This window comes from Oryctolagus cuniculus, chromosome 3 (assembly GCF_964237555.1).
Source record: "Oryctolagus cuniculus chromosome 3, mOryCun1.1, whole genome shotgun sequence".
Taxonomy (NCBI): Eukaryota; Metazoa; Chordata; class Mammalia; order Lagomorpha; family Leporidae; genus Oryctolagus; species Oryctolagus cuniculus.
This window is the reverse complement of record NC_091434.1, coordinates 3,009,760-3,026,551: the sequence shown is the minus strand read 5'-3', so window position 1 is coordinate 3,026,551 and position 16,792 is coordinate 3,009,760. Positions and strand designations below refer to the sequence as shown.

The following is a 16,792-nucleotide window of genomic DNA, read 5'->3' as shown; positions in this document are numbered from 1 at the left end:
TTCCCCAAACCTGCCGCTCCTTGATGGTTTTCTGACCGTCCCTGCTTGCCTACTGCTTGGGCGTTAGCTCCACCATGCAGTGGGTGGTGCTGTGTGCCTCTCCCCGCCTTCTCAGAGCGCCTTTGAGTGCGGCCCCGCGTGGTTCTTCTGCGGACTCCTTCCCAAGGGGCAGCCCCGCCTCACGTGATCTGCACCAGCGAGGAGGTGGACGGGGGCTGGAGTTCTCCCATCGCAGGGAAAATGACTGATTCGCTGCCCGTGGGACAGCCCCGCAGACACCGCCAGGATCCAGCCTGCGACACGGCCCCTCCCCACCCGTGGAAACGCGGTACCCGGGAGTCTGTGGCCAACTTGGACAGTGAGCGGCAAAGCCCTCTCCCTCCCTGCCGGGCAGGCAGAGACGGCGTGGGAGACGCAGCCTGGGCCAGGGCTCATCAGGCTGCCTGTGGGGTCTCCAGCAGTCATGACGGGCTGAGCGCTAGCGAACCAGCCAGGCTGTGACCACGTTTCTTAAGACCACCTACTGGCCCGGAAAACGGATGCTGGACACTTGTGAAAAGCATGGAGTACAAATCACATGTGTGCTGGGTCATGGAATGTACAGGAAAACCAGAGAGGCGGTGATATTCTTAACATGTTTTCCTTTTTTTTTTTTTTTTTAAAGATTTTATTTATTTATTGGAGAGACAGAGTTAGAGACAGAGAGAAAGGTCTTCCATCCGCTGGTTCACTCTCCAAATGGCCGCAACTGCCAGAGCTGGGCTGATCCAAAGCCAGGAGCCAGGAGCTTCCTCTGGGTCTCCCACGTGGGTGCAGGGGCCCAAGGACTTGGGCATCTTCTACTGCTTTCCCAGGCCACAGCAGAGAGCTGGATTGGAAGTGGAGCCGCCGGGACTTGAACCAGTGCTATAGGCAGAGACTTAGCCCACCATGCCACAGCACTGGCCCCTTTTATTTATTTTAAATAAAGATTTATTTATTTGAAAGGCAGAGCTACACACACACGCACACACACACAAGCACACACACACAGATCTTCCATTTACTGGTTTACTCCCCGAATGTCCACAGTGGCCAGAGCTGCCCAGGCTGAAGCCGGGGGCCTGAACTCCATCGGGACTTGGGCCGTCCTCTGCTGCCTCTCAGGCGCATTAGTGGGGAGCTGGATCGGGAGTGGGGCAAACGGGACTTGAACCGGCGCCCACACGGGATGCCGGCACCGCAGGCAGCGGCCCTACCTGCTGCACCCCGACTTGTGTTCCTCTGGTTCCTGTGAATTCTGGGAGACCGTGAGCCCCTCCCTTGCATATCTGCTGCTGTCAGCGTTTTCTGTAAACAACCAAATAAGGATTCAGGGAGTCCTGGGTGAAGAGAGGCTCTGGGAGAACAGGACGGGCCTGGCTCCCTGGGGAGGCTCCGCCAGGGACTTCCAGGGAGACGCCCCTCCCTGCTGCTTCCCCTGCGCCCCTGGTGGGCCAACGGCTCCTGGGTTCTAGGGAAGCGGGAACAAGGCAGGCCGTGTAACTAGGAGCAGACGGTGGAGGGCCCTGGGCCAGCGTCACGTGGGGGGGCACTGGGAGGAATCAGGCAATGCGGACTCCGACTTGCACCCCGCGGTGTGACCACAGTGCCTCGCCCTGCTTTCCCCCGGGGGGCTGCAGCCCATCTGCGTGATGGAGACGGCCGGAGTCTGCAGGGGAGGGAGGATTTGGCAGGCGAGCGCAGGAGAGAAGAAAAAGGAGGCAGAAACTCCAAGTGTTCTGGCTCTGTGGAAGGCTGCGTGGGCGGGACGTCCCGGAGGGCCCCGCTGAGCACACAGCACAGCGCTGGGCCCAGAGCCCCGGGAGCGGCCGAGCTGGCGTCCGGGGGCCTGAGGCCCAGAGGAGGCTCCCCAGGCCCTCAGCTCCGTGTGCGGATGGAGGAAGCCTTCTCAGACGCCCAGCCTCCACCTGTCACCCGCACGATGGTCCTGGGGTCTGCTGCACCCGCCCGAGACCCTCCCTGGGAGCGGGCTGTTGGGGACCCATCCCCCAGTGACCCCAGTACCTGAAAATTCACTCCTGCATATCTGGAGACGGGTGACGCCGCCCAAGGGGCCAGCTGACCCTTGCCCTCAGGAAAGAGTGAAGAGTGGCAGCTGTGGGGCCTCAGGGCGGGCCAGACAAGGGACAGGCGGGAGGGGCTGCCTGCTCCGTGGCTCAGCCACGGCTACGCCTAGGGCCAGGGATGGTGTTCGTGGGTCTCATGATGTTTGAGGACTAGTTGAGAACTTTTGCAGAACTAGTTCTTTCTGATAGGTTTCTATTTTTAGTGCCGTATCTTACGATTTGGCTACTGCAAAAGCAAGCAGAGATCTATGGCTTGGTTTTGACTGACATGAGCTCCCGCGTGGCCCAGCGACAGTGACATGAGCGTGTTTTTGAGCCCTGGAGAGCCCATTTGGGCGCAGTCTACTCTCGGTTGTCTGCTCCTGTGTTTGCCTGTTTCTCTGTTAGAGTGTTTATCTCTTTCTTTTTATTACAGGTCTCCCCAGCCCCTGCCCCATTGCTGCTTCCTCTTTTTTAGATTTTATTTATTTATTTGAAAGGCAGAGTTAGAGAGAGGGAGAGGCATGGAGAGAGAGAGAGAGACAGACAGACAGAGAGGTCTTCCATCTGCCATTCACTCCCCCAAGTAGCCACAACAGCTGGAGCTGAGCTGATCTGAAGCCAGGAGCCAGGAGCTTCTTCCAGGTTTCCCACGTGGGTGCAGGGGCCCCAGCACTTGGTCCATCTTCTGCTGCTTTCCCAGGCCACAGCAGAGAGCTGGATGGGAAGTGGAGATCTGAGACTTGAACTGGCGCCCATATGGGATGCCGGCACTGCAAGCAGAGACTTAGCCCACTGAGCCACAGGGCCAGCCCTAGAGAGTTTATCTTTAAGTCCATCCATCATGTATCTGGCCGGCCGCCTGCTTCCCTCCCCACCTGTCTTGAAGGTTTTCTTTATTGACCCCATTGCTGCTCTGATGCACGTGTGTGCCCCCCCCTTATCTGTGATTTGTCTTAGCGACAGGATTTTTGCTGTTGTTGCACAAAGCTTCCAATCTCCAGTTAGTCAGGCACATCTTTCCTCCTCTGTAGGAAATGCTCTTTGCCTTAAAGTTAGAACATCCTGATGTCACGTTGTCTCGAAGTTTCCAGGTTTTGCTTTTCCCACTACAGTCCCATTGTGCCTGCCCTGTTTTCTGAGCCTTCTGCCCCCTGCCCGCTGCCCTGCAAAGCCCACCCCAGCCGTGACGCGTGACGCAGCCCCGTCCGTGTGGGGCTCTCTTTCCTGGCTCTCAGCCTGGTCCCTGGCACGGGTGCGTGTCTCAGCCAGTAACTCGCTGTTCTACGTGTCAGCGCTTCAGAACACGTCTCCCTGCTTAATGCGTGAGTCCTTCCACTCACTCTTCTTAAATAGCCCGGCCGTTTGGGGCCATTTCCTCTTTCACACAAATTTTAGAACTGGTTTGTCACACCCATTAAAAGGCGCTGGTGAGAGTTTTACTGGCCTAGCACTAAGTTGCAGGGCAGTTAGGGGGCAGCTCGGAGGCGCCTCTTCCGCGAACGTGAACGCGGTCTTTCTGCCTCTCGCCGCTTATTGAAGGCACATCCTCCAGCTTGCTCTTCTCCCTCTCTTCCGGCAGCTTGTACTTTCTACTTGCTCCTGGAAGCTTTGCCACGGAATGCTGCCACGAATGAGGTGGGCATTCAATGCTGTTGCATGTGGAGTTTGTCTTTCCTGCGTGTAGCAAGCCTTCTGCTTTTCGGCTCTGATCTGCTGTCTAGCGGTCTGTAGCTTCGTTTAATTCCGCGCCAGCCATCACATCCTCCACCGATAACGACCGTTTGATCTTTCTTTTCCCATTCTTGCCTCTCTGCTGTTAGTTCGGTGTCTCAGGCTCTCCTGGGACGGTCAGTAGGAACTGTGACAGCAGGAACACTCTGTGTGTGCGTCTCTGACCTTGAAGGGAATTAACACGATTATTTCCATGCCTTTGCCACTGCACTGGGCTCTGTTACGGTTTCTGGTGGGTGCCCAGGGCCAGGCTAGGGGCATCTTCTTATTTTCCCACTGATGCTTTACTAAATGTTTTCTTCTACTCATACAAGCAGCTCCTACCAGTCTCTCTTCGAATCTGATCATGGCTGTTTTGGTGGCACTGGTGTGGATCTCACTGGGTGAAAAAGGTCTTTGAAACACGTCGCTGGACTCATTTTACTAACATTCCCTTTAGTGTCTTTGCATTTATGTTCATTAAGGAGATGGCGTTCGTCTTGCTAATTTCGGAGACTTCACTGTGTGTTGAAAAGCATTCCCACGCGGCGTAGTCTGGAGCTGGGCTCGTCTGTAAGATGCGGACAGTGCGGTCGGCGCACTTGACTTTGGTCTCCTGCTGTATTTCAGTGCTGGGCTCGGGCGCGAGTGAATGTGGTCACTGTGGTGCGCACCGATCACAACCAACGGCCACTGGTGCTTTTCTTGCTACTTTCCCTCTCTAACATTTTTCATCAACACGTAAAAATCACACGCATTGATGAGCCCCACGTGCTGTTCTGACACACGCACGCCTGTGTCAAGTTCAAGTCAGGGTGAGCACACCTCCCTCCTGAAACGTTTCTCATTTCTTTGCGGTGAGCACGTCCAAAACCTCTCCCTCGAGCTTTCTTGAAGCACGAAAGTTACCTGTGGCCGCGGACTGAGCCCCAGGGCACCGGAACCTGCTTCTGCTCTCTCTGGCCAACCACCCACCCCCCCTGCTCCCCCACACTGCTTGTCGCCGCTCGATTCACAGGAACAGAGAAACGGCAACAGCCCAAGTCCCCATCCGCTTATGGGAGGATGCAGAAAATCTGACTCACGTGAGCACCCGATGGAACACGACTCAGCCAGAAGCTGGGCGAGAGCCTGTCACTTAGGGGGACACGGCTGGAACCGCAGGTCGTCCTGTCACACACAACAAGCCAGGAGCAGAAAGGAAAATAGCACACCCCCCCCATCTGTGGGAGCTAGAAAAGCGGACCCCCCCCCCCCGCTGTTGGTGTGCCTCCTGCCTGCTCCTCGGCACACAGTGATCCTGCTCAGCCTGTGCGTCACCTCTCTCTCTCTCTCTATCTCTCTCTCTCTCTCTTTTTTTTATTAGACAGGCAGAGTTTGACAGTGAGAGAGAGAGAAAGAGACAGAGAGAAAGGTCTTCCTTCCGTTGGTTCACCCCCCAAATGGCCACTACGGCTGGCACTGCACTGATCCGGAGCCAGGAGCCAGGTGCTTCTCCTGGTCTCCCATGGGGTGCAGGGCCCAAGCACCTGGGCCATCCTCCACTGCACTCCCGGGCCACAGCAGAGAGCTGGCCTGGAAGGGGGGCAACCGGGACAGAATCCGGCGCCCCAACCGGGACTAGAACCTGGGGTGCTGGTGCCGCAGGTGGAGGATTAGCCTAGTAAGCCGCGGCGCCGGCCAGTCATCTCTCTTAAGTGCCTCCAGCAGGGAGCTGGATCAAAAGTGGAGTAGCTGGGACTCACAGCAGCTCTCACAGAGCTGCCAACGCTGTAGGTGGCAGCTTGACCTGTTGTGCCACAACACCAGCCCCTATATATTGATTTTTTAAAAATAAATATTTATATCAAGTTCTACTTTAGTGAATAACTTTACTTATTCAAACAAGGAAGTCTGTTTAGTCCCTTGGAAAATGGAAACTTGCATTCTTATTTATCTACAAAAAGAATCCCCCCCACTGGAAGTTTTAAAACCAAACTCCCTGGAGTCTCCCCCTCCCCAGCTGTCAAAGCCTCCAGCAAGTGCAGGCTGCGTGCCTGCCGTCCACGTGAGGTCTCTCGGTCAGGATTAAACCTGGCGTCTCCTGAGGCTCCAGGTCAGGTCCGGTCCAGGCCATGTCTCTCTTAGCTTTGCCACCTGCTGTGGCTGGAACATGGCTGCTCTCCCATGAAGCTCTTGTTGAACCTGATGGCCCTGTGGCACTGCTGGCCCTTTAAGAGGTGGCTAGGTCATTAAGAGGGATCCGTGCCTTCCTGCAGGTTCTCACAGGGCTGGACCCGTGCTGCACGCACCCAGCCTGCCTTCCCTCGTGCCATGAACAAAGCCGCATCAGGCCCTCGCCATACGCAGCCGCTTGGTCTTTCATTCCCGATCTCTGGAAGCACGAGCTAAATAAAGTGTAGACTTCCCAGGTGCAACACGGAGCTGATGCCCCCTGTGTCTCTGGGTATCTGGCAGACAACGTCGGGATGGAATCACCCTTAGTCCGGCGGCACGGGGACGTCCACTGTGCAGCCCCACCTCTGCAGAGCCTTGATCTCCCCCGAGGCCCACGCACACCTGACGTCCACTCTCTTGTCTTAGAAGGCGCTTCCCTTGACTCCGCAGTGTCCTTCCATTCCACTCCTACCCCAGCTCGTCTCCACGCCCTCCTGCGGGACCCTGCTGCTTCCCGACGGGACACAGCCCAGAGATGTTTAACGCCTGCTTCTGCCTCTTTCTCCTCCCGGACAGTCACGCACCTGTTTCCCTGCTGTGCCCACAGAATGCAGGGCAGAGGTCCCCGTGCAAAGCACAAGGGCGTTGGGGCAGCTCCCAGGTACGGGAGCTGCAGAGCCAGTCTCGGGCCGGGGCGAGGAGCGTGTAACATAGACCCAGTCTTCCAGGGGCTGTCGGCTTGCATGTGGCTGGGGACAGTGGGTGCTGCCCGTGACGCACCATAAACACCTTGCACCCACGTCTGCGTGTTGTTCAACGTGAAAACTTGTCTAGAACCACTGATTTCTTCCAGTGGAAGCGTCCATGTCCACACGTGTGGAGACAAAAATGTGTCACCTACCCCTTCCTCCACTTGCAGTGGGAGAGAGAGGCGGAGGCTGGGGCCTTCCACTCACGCACACAACTCCTCTGATGTCAAGAGCAACTCAGGCCGCTGCCTCACAGAGCAGGAAGGAGACTTGGAGGCTATCTGATCATTTATTTATTTATTTTTATTTATTTATTTTTTTGACAGGCAGAGTGGACAGTGAGAGAGAGAGACAGAGAGAAAGGTCTTCCTTTGCCGTTGGTTCACCCTCCAATGGCCGCCGCGGCCGGCGCACCGCGCTGATCCGATGGCAGGAGTCAGGTGCTTCTCCTGGTCTCCCATGGGGTGCAGGGCCCAAGCACTTGGGCCATCCTCCCCTGCACTCCCGGGCCACAGCAGAGAGCTGGCCTGGAAGAGGGGCAACCGGGACAGAATCCGTCGCCCCGACCGGGACTAGAACCTGGTGTGCCGGCGCCGCAAGGCGGAGGATTAGCCTAGTGAGCCGCGGCACCAGCCTATCTGATCATTTAAAAGATGGAGTTCAGGGGCCGGCGCCGTGGCACACTGGGTTAATCCTCTGCCTGCGGTGCCGGCATCCCATATGGCCGCCAGTTCTAGTCCCGGCTGTTCCTCTTCCAGTCCAGCTCTCTGCTGTGGCCCCGGAGGGCAGTGGAGGATGGCCCAAGTGCTTGGGCCCTGCACCCGCATGGGAGACCAGGAAGAGGCACCTGGCTCCTGGCAGCTCTGGGTGTTGCGGCCATTTGGGGGGTGAACCAGTGGTTGGAATACCTCTCTCTCTTGTCTGTCTCTCTCAGTGTCTGTGATTCTACCTGTCAAATAAATTTAAAAAAAATCTTAAAAAAAAAAAAAAGACAGAGTCCAAGCAGAGACAGTAGAGAGCTTTTGAGGGGAGCTCAAGGGAGGGGACCTTAAAAGGCAGAAGGTTCTAGAAGAAGGGGCAACCAATGGATGCTACAGAATTCCTCCGTTGTCTGCGGATCCCACATGCCTTGTGGGGGTGCTGTTCGAGGGACAATGCTGAGTGAAAATCAGTTTCCATGGGGAAAGCGACGAGAAGCTGACATGAGACCACTCAGGCACACCCATCTCGGAGGCACGCGGCTTCTAGGAACACCTGGAAGCTGAAGGGTGCTCGTGCGAGAACGCAGGATGGTTTGGCCAGTGGAGACGCGGAGTGGGAGCGTGTTTAGGGAGGGGAAGGATGGGCCCAGGTCAGGATATTAGTGACCGTGGACTACAGAGCCATTAACTCAGCCATTTGCACCCGAGGATCAAGAACAACTCCGCATCGTTTTGGACTAACGAGGCAGTCATTCCCTGAAGACAGGCTGCACACCAGCAGGCCCAGGAGGGACAGCATCGTCCCTCACCCCTCGGGAACCCGGTTTCCCCGCATGTGGCTGAGGTCCCAGCCAGCTTCATCTAAATCTTCAGAGACGAATGAGCTCACCTGACCTCTGGTTCTCGCGTGGTGCGTGCGTGTGTATTTACAGGCGCACGGAGGACAAGCCCGCGGGAAGCCGCCAGGAAGGACGATGGTTGGAAACTCCCAGATATGAGCTGAGCAGGGTGAGGGGTGTTGAGGGCGGGACTTACTTTTTATTTTGCATTAAAGGCTTCCAAAGAGCATGTTCTACTCACGGAGTAACTCGGAATCCACGCCACAGACTCGCTCGGGGCCGGGAAGTGGCTCTTCCCTGCGGTCGCCGCATTTGGATGTGGTTTTCAACCACAGCGACTCCCGTTGGCCGAGCTCTCTGACCAGTGAAGAACAAGCCGACGGCTTGTCAGTCGCCTGCTCACAGCCGGTTTCTCTCCACGAGATTTGACATCTTAATCTTTCTAAAAGTAAGGCCCCTGCAGTGTTAGCTTGCGGCGAGGTGGGACATCCAGGAAGTCCTGCCTGAGCCGCTGTCCGTCCGCTCCCGTTTCAGGAACTCCTGTCGGGGGTGGGGGGCTTTCTCCCCAAGACGCTGGTGAGGAGCTGCCGATGCCAACGGTTCGCTCTGTTCTGGGACTGCCGGCCGTTGGGTTGTGAGTGGATGGGGAATTCACTCGCTCACCAGTGGGGAACTTTGTGTTTCCAGTTTGGGGAAAATATGAATATGGCTGTGATAAATAACTACCCATCCTTGGCCACACAGTGCAGTGTATTTTTAATTCTAAAAAGCTGCCGGGCTCTTTTCCCGAAGAGCTCTACTTTTAAAAGTTTCCACTGGTATTTCTACTTTTTCCCCATTTTCTTTGTTGTGCTGAAATATGTGTAAGATTTACCATCTTAGCCGTTTTTAAATTTGTAGTTCAGTGGCATTAAATACACTAATAGTGTTGCATAACCATCACTGTCATCTATCTCGCGCCTCTTAAAACTGGAACAAACTCTCACCCCAGCCCTTGGCAACTGCCATTCATATTTCTGTCTCTATGAGAGAGAGAGAGGGAGAGAGAGAGAGAGACTCCATCCACTGGTTCACTCCCCAAGTGGCCACAGCAGTCAGGCCAAAGCCAGGAGCCTGGAATGCTATCCTGGTCTCCGCCATGGGTGGCACCTGGGCCATCTTCTGCTGCCTCCCCAGGTGCATGGGCAGGGAGCTGGATGGGAAGTGGAGCAGCGGGACTCCCACTGGGGCTCACATGTGATGCCAGCATTGCAGGCAGTGGCCCGACCTTGGCCCCTGTATCCACGGTTCTCATGGCTCTAAGTATCTCATATAAGAGGTTCTCTGTGATATCTGACTTTCTGTAACTGGCTTATTTCACTTAGCACTATGTGCGCAAGGTTCACCCATGCCTGGACACTTGGGTTGCTTCTGTATTATTGTGAATAATTCTGCTTTGCATGTGGGTATGACTATCTCTTCAAGATCCTGTGTTCACTTCTTTTGGGTCTATACCCAGAAGTGGAACTGCTGGCCAATGCGATAATGCTCCATTTTAACATTTTTACTGAATTGTCATGCTGGTTCCCACAGCACTGATATTTTGCATCCCAACCAGCAGTGCACAAGATTCCAACTTCTCCAAGACTGCTCTCCGTTTTTTCATAACAGTCATCTCACCCTGATCCTACTCACAATGGCTGTGATCTGCGTTTCCCTAATGGTTTCTGATACTGGGCATCTCTATATCTCTATGTCTGTCTATACCTTCTGTCTAGATCTGTTCAAGTCCTTTGCACACTTTAAAATCTGTTTTTTTAATTGCTGAGTTTGAGGGATTCTGTATATTCTGAATCTCTTCTCATATATGTGATTTGCAAATATTTTCTCCCAGTAGGCAGGTTGCCGTTCTGTTCTGTTGATATTGTCTTTTGATGGACAGATTTTGTTCAAAATGTTCATGAAGTTCAGTTTATCTATCTTTTTTTGTTGCCTCTTGTGGGGAGCAACCCGGACTAGACTAAGTTACTGGAATTAGGACTTATTCTATGCATCTGCTCTCCCACAATATGGCGCTGGGAGAGGAGGAAACAGCTTCTACACAGCTGCCTCCAGTTCAACCAATAAACTGTAGGACCTGCTCCTGATTGGAGGAGAGCAGCGTACTCGGCGTTTGGGTAGCAGAGTTGGGATTGGTGGAAGAGGACTATAAAGGAGGAGAGAGACAACATGCACCAGGAACATCTATCTGAAGGAACACCTGTGCAGCCCCCGAGAGAGCCGGCCGGCGGTGTGCCGCTCCCCCGCAGAAGTGGGGAAAGTGGCAGGGGGAAGCGCCCTTCCACGGAGGTGGAAGGGACGGTAGCCAACCCGGGAAGAACCAGCAGCAAACCCGGGGAGGGCCGAGCAGACAAAAGAACAGCGCAGGGTCCTGTGTCGTTCCTCCACGAAGACGGGGAGCGACATAATGGTGCCGTGACTCGGATAGGAAGCCTAGGAGCGACAGCCTGTGTCTTTGGCCTCATACCCAAGACATTGTTGTCAAAACCAACATATAAAGTTTTCCCGCTAGGTTTCCCTCTAAGATTTTTGTAGATTTTGCTCTTACATTTAGATTTCTTTATCTGTTTTGAGTTAATTGCGTATAGGGTGTTAGGTGAGGGTCTAATTTCATTCTTTCCTGTTTGGATACCGAGTCTCTGAAGCATTTGTTGAAAAACATGGTCTCAATGCCCTTGTCGAAATCGCTTGCTCCTGCGTACAGGGGTGTATTTCTGGGCTTTTATTCTGTCCCATTGACCTATCATATGCGTCTTTTTAATGCCAGCACCACACTGTTTTGATTGCTGCAGTTTCATAGCAGTTTTTTTTTTTTTTTTTTTTTTTTACAGGCAGAGTGGACAGTGAGAGAGAGAGAGAGAGTTTAGAAAGGTCTTCTTTTACCATTGGTTCACCCTCCAATGGCCTCTGTGGCCGGCGCACCACGCTGATCCAATGGCAGGAGCCAGGTGCTTTTCCTGGTCTCCCATGGGGTGCAGGGCCCAAGCACTTGGGCCATCCTCCACTTCACTCCCGGGCCACAGCAGAGAGCTGGCCTGGAAGAGGGGCAACCGGGACAGAATCCGGTGCCCTGACCAGGACTAGAACCCGGTGTGCCGGCACCACAAGGCGGAGGATTAGCCTAGTGAGCCTGGAGCTGCAAATTGAGCCTCCACTCCACTGGGTGTCGGTTTCGGCTCAGCTCCCCAGAGCGGGAACCCACTCCCTCTGCAACAACAAGGAAGAGGAATCTTAGACCTCCGCTGCTTTGCTTTTTAAATTTAAAAAGGTGGAAAATTCCATCTGTGCAGGAGACGGCTCCTGCTCTTCCACGTTGGAGTAGTCTCTGCTGTACTGTGGTTATCTGACATCGCGATCGCTTAACCCGAGACCCCCCCAGAGAGCAGAGCTGACACAAGGACTTGCACATGACCTCAGAGAGTGGCCGAAGAGGACAAGGAGGGAGGGAAAACCTTGCAGGAGGCATTGCCACGGGGGTCAGCACCATGGTAGCTGGGATTTGCCCTCACAGAAATGTCGGGGAGCCAGTAGACTAAGTGGAGGGGGAGTTATCCATCGCCTCTCACTCCCCGAGGACCAGGGTTTCTCCAGGGGCTACTAACCTCCTTGTCCTCCCCCATGGAGACAGAGGTGAAGGCCAGGAAGCCACACCTTAGCCGGGGAGTCCCTGGGACAGAATGCTAGGTAACACGGTGTGGGTGCAGGGAGACAGGGGCCACACTCTCGGCGCTGATTGCCTCAGAAGGGTGTGTGTGTGGCCAGCTGAGGGGGTGTGAGATCCATAACAAAGGCCCCCCCCCCCCCGAACACCGGAGACCATGGTGGATGCTGAGTGGCGAGGCAAAGAAAGAGGATGGGCAACTTATCGGCTTAAGTTGTAATTTGGACACAGATTCAACTAACATCGTGTTTTGACATATTGCAGAAGGTTCTGAGGCAAAATCATCCCGGGGTGAAGCAGGACTGATCTGATAGGATGGTAGAGGCTGACCCCCAAGGGAGCTCAGGGGCATGACCAGCAGCCCTTGCACCAGCTGCTGTGAAGCCCGTGGGTGATGGGAGAGCCTCTTCCTTCCTCCGCCTGAATGTCCCCCGTGGTCCACACACGTTCTGGCTCTCTCTCTCCTCACGGGAAGTGTCAGGGGTACGGAAGGGAGAGGAAGTAGTCCCAGTCTTCATCCCCCCCCCGCCCCGCATACACCCCAGTCCCTTCGCTAGCTCCTCCCCCAGGAGGAGAGAGGCTGGCTACCGGGTCAGCTTCTGGCTCTCTCTGACCACATTTGTAGTATGCTGGTGTCTCGGTCTGCATGTCTGCACCCTTCCATGTTTAAACTCTTACTTTAGAAAAAGATTTATTTGAACGGCGCCGCGGCTCACTAGGCTAATCCTCCGCCTGCGGCGCCGGCACCCCGGGTTCTAGTCCCAGCTGGGGCGCTGGATTCTGTCCAGGTTGCTCCTCTTCCAGTCCAGCTCTCTGCTGTGGCCCGGGAAGGCAGTGGAGGATGGCCCAAGTGCTTGGGCCCTGCACCCCATGGGAGACCAGGAGAAGCACCTGGCTCTTGGTTTCGGATCAGCACAGTGCCGGCCGGAGCGGCCATCTGGTGGGTGAACCAACGGAAGGAAGCCCTTTCTCTCTGTCTCTCTCTGTCTCACTGTCTGTGCCTGTCAAAAAAAAAAAAAAAAAGATTTATTTATTTATTTGAAAGTTGAAATTACAGAAAGAGAGAGGGAGAGAGAGAGAGATCTTCCATTCTCATTCACTCCCCAAATGGCTGTGCCAGGATGAAGCCAGGAGCCAGGTGCTTCCTCCTGGTCTCCCATGCGGGTGCAGGGTCCCAAGCACTTGGGCCATCCTCCACTGCACTCCTGGGCCACAGCAGAGAGCTGGAGTGGAAGTGGAGCAGCCGGGACATGAACAGGCTTCCTATGGGATTCCGGCACTGCAGAAGGTGGCTTAACCCACACTGCACCACAGCGCCGAGCCCACCACTCTTACTCTTCAAGGTGATAGCATTTGGAGATGGGGTCTTTGGGAGGTCATAGGTCGTGAGGGTGCAGTGCCCATGATGGATTAGCGCTCTAAGGGAGAAAGGGCGTGAGAGAGCTTTCTTCCTGCTCCCTCCCTTCCACCACCACTCCCTCCCCGGGAGGATCCAGCGGGAAGGCAGCTGTGTGCAAACCGAGGACCAAAGCTGCCAGTGGATCTGCGAGGGGCCAGTGCTGTCAGGGCGCCCAGCCACGCTACTCTTTGCAGCAGTCCGAGCTGAGTGAGTCAGTGGGCAGCAGTCCATTGGGCAGCCCCTCATCCCACTCCCCCCCGGCCTCCCTGCTTCCTGAGTCCAGCACACAGACTGCTAAGGCCAGGGTCCTTGGCTGCACTCTGCTTCCCAGATGGCCAAGTGGACTTCAAGTCCTTCTCACAGGCTCAGGGGTGTGAGGGTGGAGCAAGAAGCTGCCCTTGGGGCGTCCATCTCTGAGCCGCATCCTCATGTCAGCCAGAGAAGCTGTGCGTCTTGTGGGGAGCAGGAAAGGAGGTGGCCAGACCCTTGCTCAACGCGGACGAACCTGTGCTGCTCCCCACTTGGCCACGGACCTCCGTGTGACTCACCCCCCGAAGGGTTGCTGGAGGAGACGAGCAGATGACAGGATTTGGGTGTCAGTGGTCGCTGTCCATGGCAGTCTGGGTAAACAGGTGGCCCAGAACTTGGGAGCTCGGAGGCTGGCCGCCGCTCCACACGCATTCCCGGCAGAGATGTGACTAACATCTGGCGTGGTCCTGCAGCCTGCGGCGAGCACACACAGGCACAAGGAATGGGGATTTTATTGGCTGACTCACTCAGGATCAGGAAATTTCAGAACGGTTGCTCTTTTTATGAGAAAAATTTGACTGGATTAGGAAGGCGCACACCATATCAATAATCAGATCGGTATTTGAACAAAGCTATTGAGCAACTTGAATCAGACAATGCTCACTTCACGCAGGACACACTGAACGTGGGATTTTTACCCAGGTGGCCCAGCACTGTGTCATGGAATAAGCCAAAACAAAATTCAAAAGGTAAACTTTTCTGTAGGGTCTGTTTTCTGAGCTGCATAATTGAATTGGAAGCCAGTGAAAATAACAGATCTGGAGAGATCTTTGGCTCAGAAACAGACAAAACATATCACGCTGATGGAATTCAGAACTGTGTGGATGGGATACACTGGGACTTTCTGAAACAATTAAAATTGCTCCTGTCTTGGTGGGGGTCTTGTTTCCACATAGACATTCATCAAAATCTGTTGAGTTGGGGCTGGCACTGTGGCATAGTGGGTAAAGCCACCGCCTGCAGTACCGGAATCCCATATGGGCACTGGTTCAAGTCCTGGCAGCTCTACTTCCAATCCAGCTCTCTGCTGTGGCCTAGGAAAGCAGTAGAAGATGGCCCGGGTGCTTGGGCCCCTGCACCTGCATGGGAGACCCAGAAGAAGCTCCTGGCTCCTGGCTTTGGATGGGCCCAGCTCTGGCCATTGTGGCCATCTGGGGAGTGAACCAGCAGATGGAAGACTTCTCTCTCTCTGTCTCTGCCTTTGCCTCTCTGTAACTCTGCCTTTCAAATAAATAAATAAATAAATCTTTTTTTAAAAAGCCATTGAGTTGTCCACATAAGTTATGTGCATCACACTGTATAAATGTTAATTAAAGAAAACAACTCAGGCAAGGTCCCCTCCCCTTCTACGACAATGACACGACAGACCCGGGAAACCTTATGTCTCCCTGTGCGCCTTCTGTCCCACCAGGAGCTATGCTCACTCTCCCTCTGACAGGCCAGTGACTAAGCAGGGTCAGAGAGGTGAGCTGGTGCCCACTGGAATCAGGACAGGCCAAGGCCAGGTCCAGGTTAGACATCAGATGGGCTACAGGGAGGGACTTTACAATAATGGTTAATTTTGAAAGATGCAGATCTCATCGAGTTTACATCCACAATTTTGGGGCCTCCATGCAGGGAAATCTGAAGCATCTGTTAAAAAACAATGTATTGACCCAAAGTGTTACATGGTTGGTGTGGTGGAATGAGAAGGCCATGCCAAGATGGCCGCTGGCAAGCGAGCGTCAGTTACTCACGAATGGCTTTGAATCCCACCTGGCAACAGAGCCTGCCTGGCAACAGGCTGTGATTGGATGGCTTCGGATACTGCCTGGCAACAGGCTGTGATTGGTTGGGGCATAGACCGCCCCTTGACCGGATTGGCTGCCTTGGCTATATAAGCTGCTGTACCAACTGAACTAAACGGGTCTGGGGGCTGCTCGCCTCCGGCCTGCTTTCACCCGACTCCCGGGGTCTGTGTGGTGACTCCGTGCCTCTTCCCCCACCATGCTCCTCTTCTCAGAATGAATCCACAGCAAAAGGTTGGCACACAGAGAACATGGCCCCAAGCCCAGGGTATGACCAATGGCAGATCTGAGACTAGACAGAGTCCAGGGAAGGAGAAGAGGCCAGGGCTCACTGGCAAGGGGTGTCATTGAGGCAGGAGTCAGGAGGATGAGGGCCACAAGCAGCCCCCAGCCACAGAGAAGTGCACGGGTCTCAGAAGGGCCATGCACGGGGCTGGTGATGACCAGAGGGGACGCTTGTCACCAGGAGGAGGCGGAACCTGGAACCAGAGAGGGCCAGCACTTCAGACACGGCTCAAGGCGGGAGGGAGAAGCAAACCTGCTGGACGCAGGTGGGCTGAGCCGGCCAGCAGTGAGCACTCAGGGATAGTCAAAAGCACCAATGCATCATGGGAGTCTTAAGGAGGCTACTGTAGGGACCCTGGTGCCCACACAAGAGGGGCCAACTCTTAGCTGTGAAGTGGATGGAGCCGATGCTGGGTTTCTGGGACTATTTAATCTAACAGAGGTTGGAGAACCGGACACAGCTAAGGCCACTGTAGAGCTGTTAACGGTCATTGGCAATAGTGGGTGTGTGCAAGCGATCAGCACCTCAAACGACACAGGCCACTGAGAAACCCAGGGAGACCCAGGTAAGCTCAGGGAGCTGCTGCCACGCCCTGGTCCTGCCCCCGGGGAGGGGGCTCCTGGCCCTGGCCCTCCGAGTTAATTGTAAACAATACTACTGTATGGACTGCTTCCAAAGGAAAAATGCCTGTGGATTCCAAAGTAGAATTCAGTGATCTGTACTGGGGGTCTTAAAAAAAGCTCATGGAAAATACTCACTATGGGGGCCGGGCTGTGGCGTAGAAGGTTAAGCCTCCGCCTGCAGTGCTGGCATCCGAATGGGTGCTGGTTTGAATCCTGGCTGCTTCACTTCCCATCCAGCTCTCTGCTGTGGCCTGGGAAAGCAGTGGAGGATGCCCAAGTCCTTGGACCCCTGCACCCACGTGGGAGACCTGGAAGAGGCTCCTGGCTCCTAGCATTGGCCTGGACCAGCTCTGGCCCTGCAGCCATTTGGGGAGCAAACCAACAGATGGAAGATCTCTCTCTCTCTCTCTCTGTCTTTCAAATAAATAAATCTTTTAAAAAT

At 54.8% G+C, this 16,792-nt stretch overlaps 1 long non-coding RNA gene across 1 annotated transcript; it reads right to left on the bottom strand.

Moving 5' to 3' along the window:
• Window positions 1–624: 624 nt before the first annotated feature.
• LOC127488525 (uncharacterized) lies at window positions 625–2,259 on the bottom strand. Its single transcript, XR_007916268.2, has 3 exons — window positions 2,047–2,259; window positions 1,239–1,329; window positions 625–868 (listed from the first exon to the last, which is right to left on the bottom strand). It is a non-coding gene; the product is annotated as an uncharacterized lncRNA (long non-coding RNA).
• Between the last annotated feature and the right edge of the window lie 14,533 nt (window positions 2,260–16,792).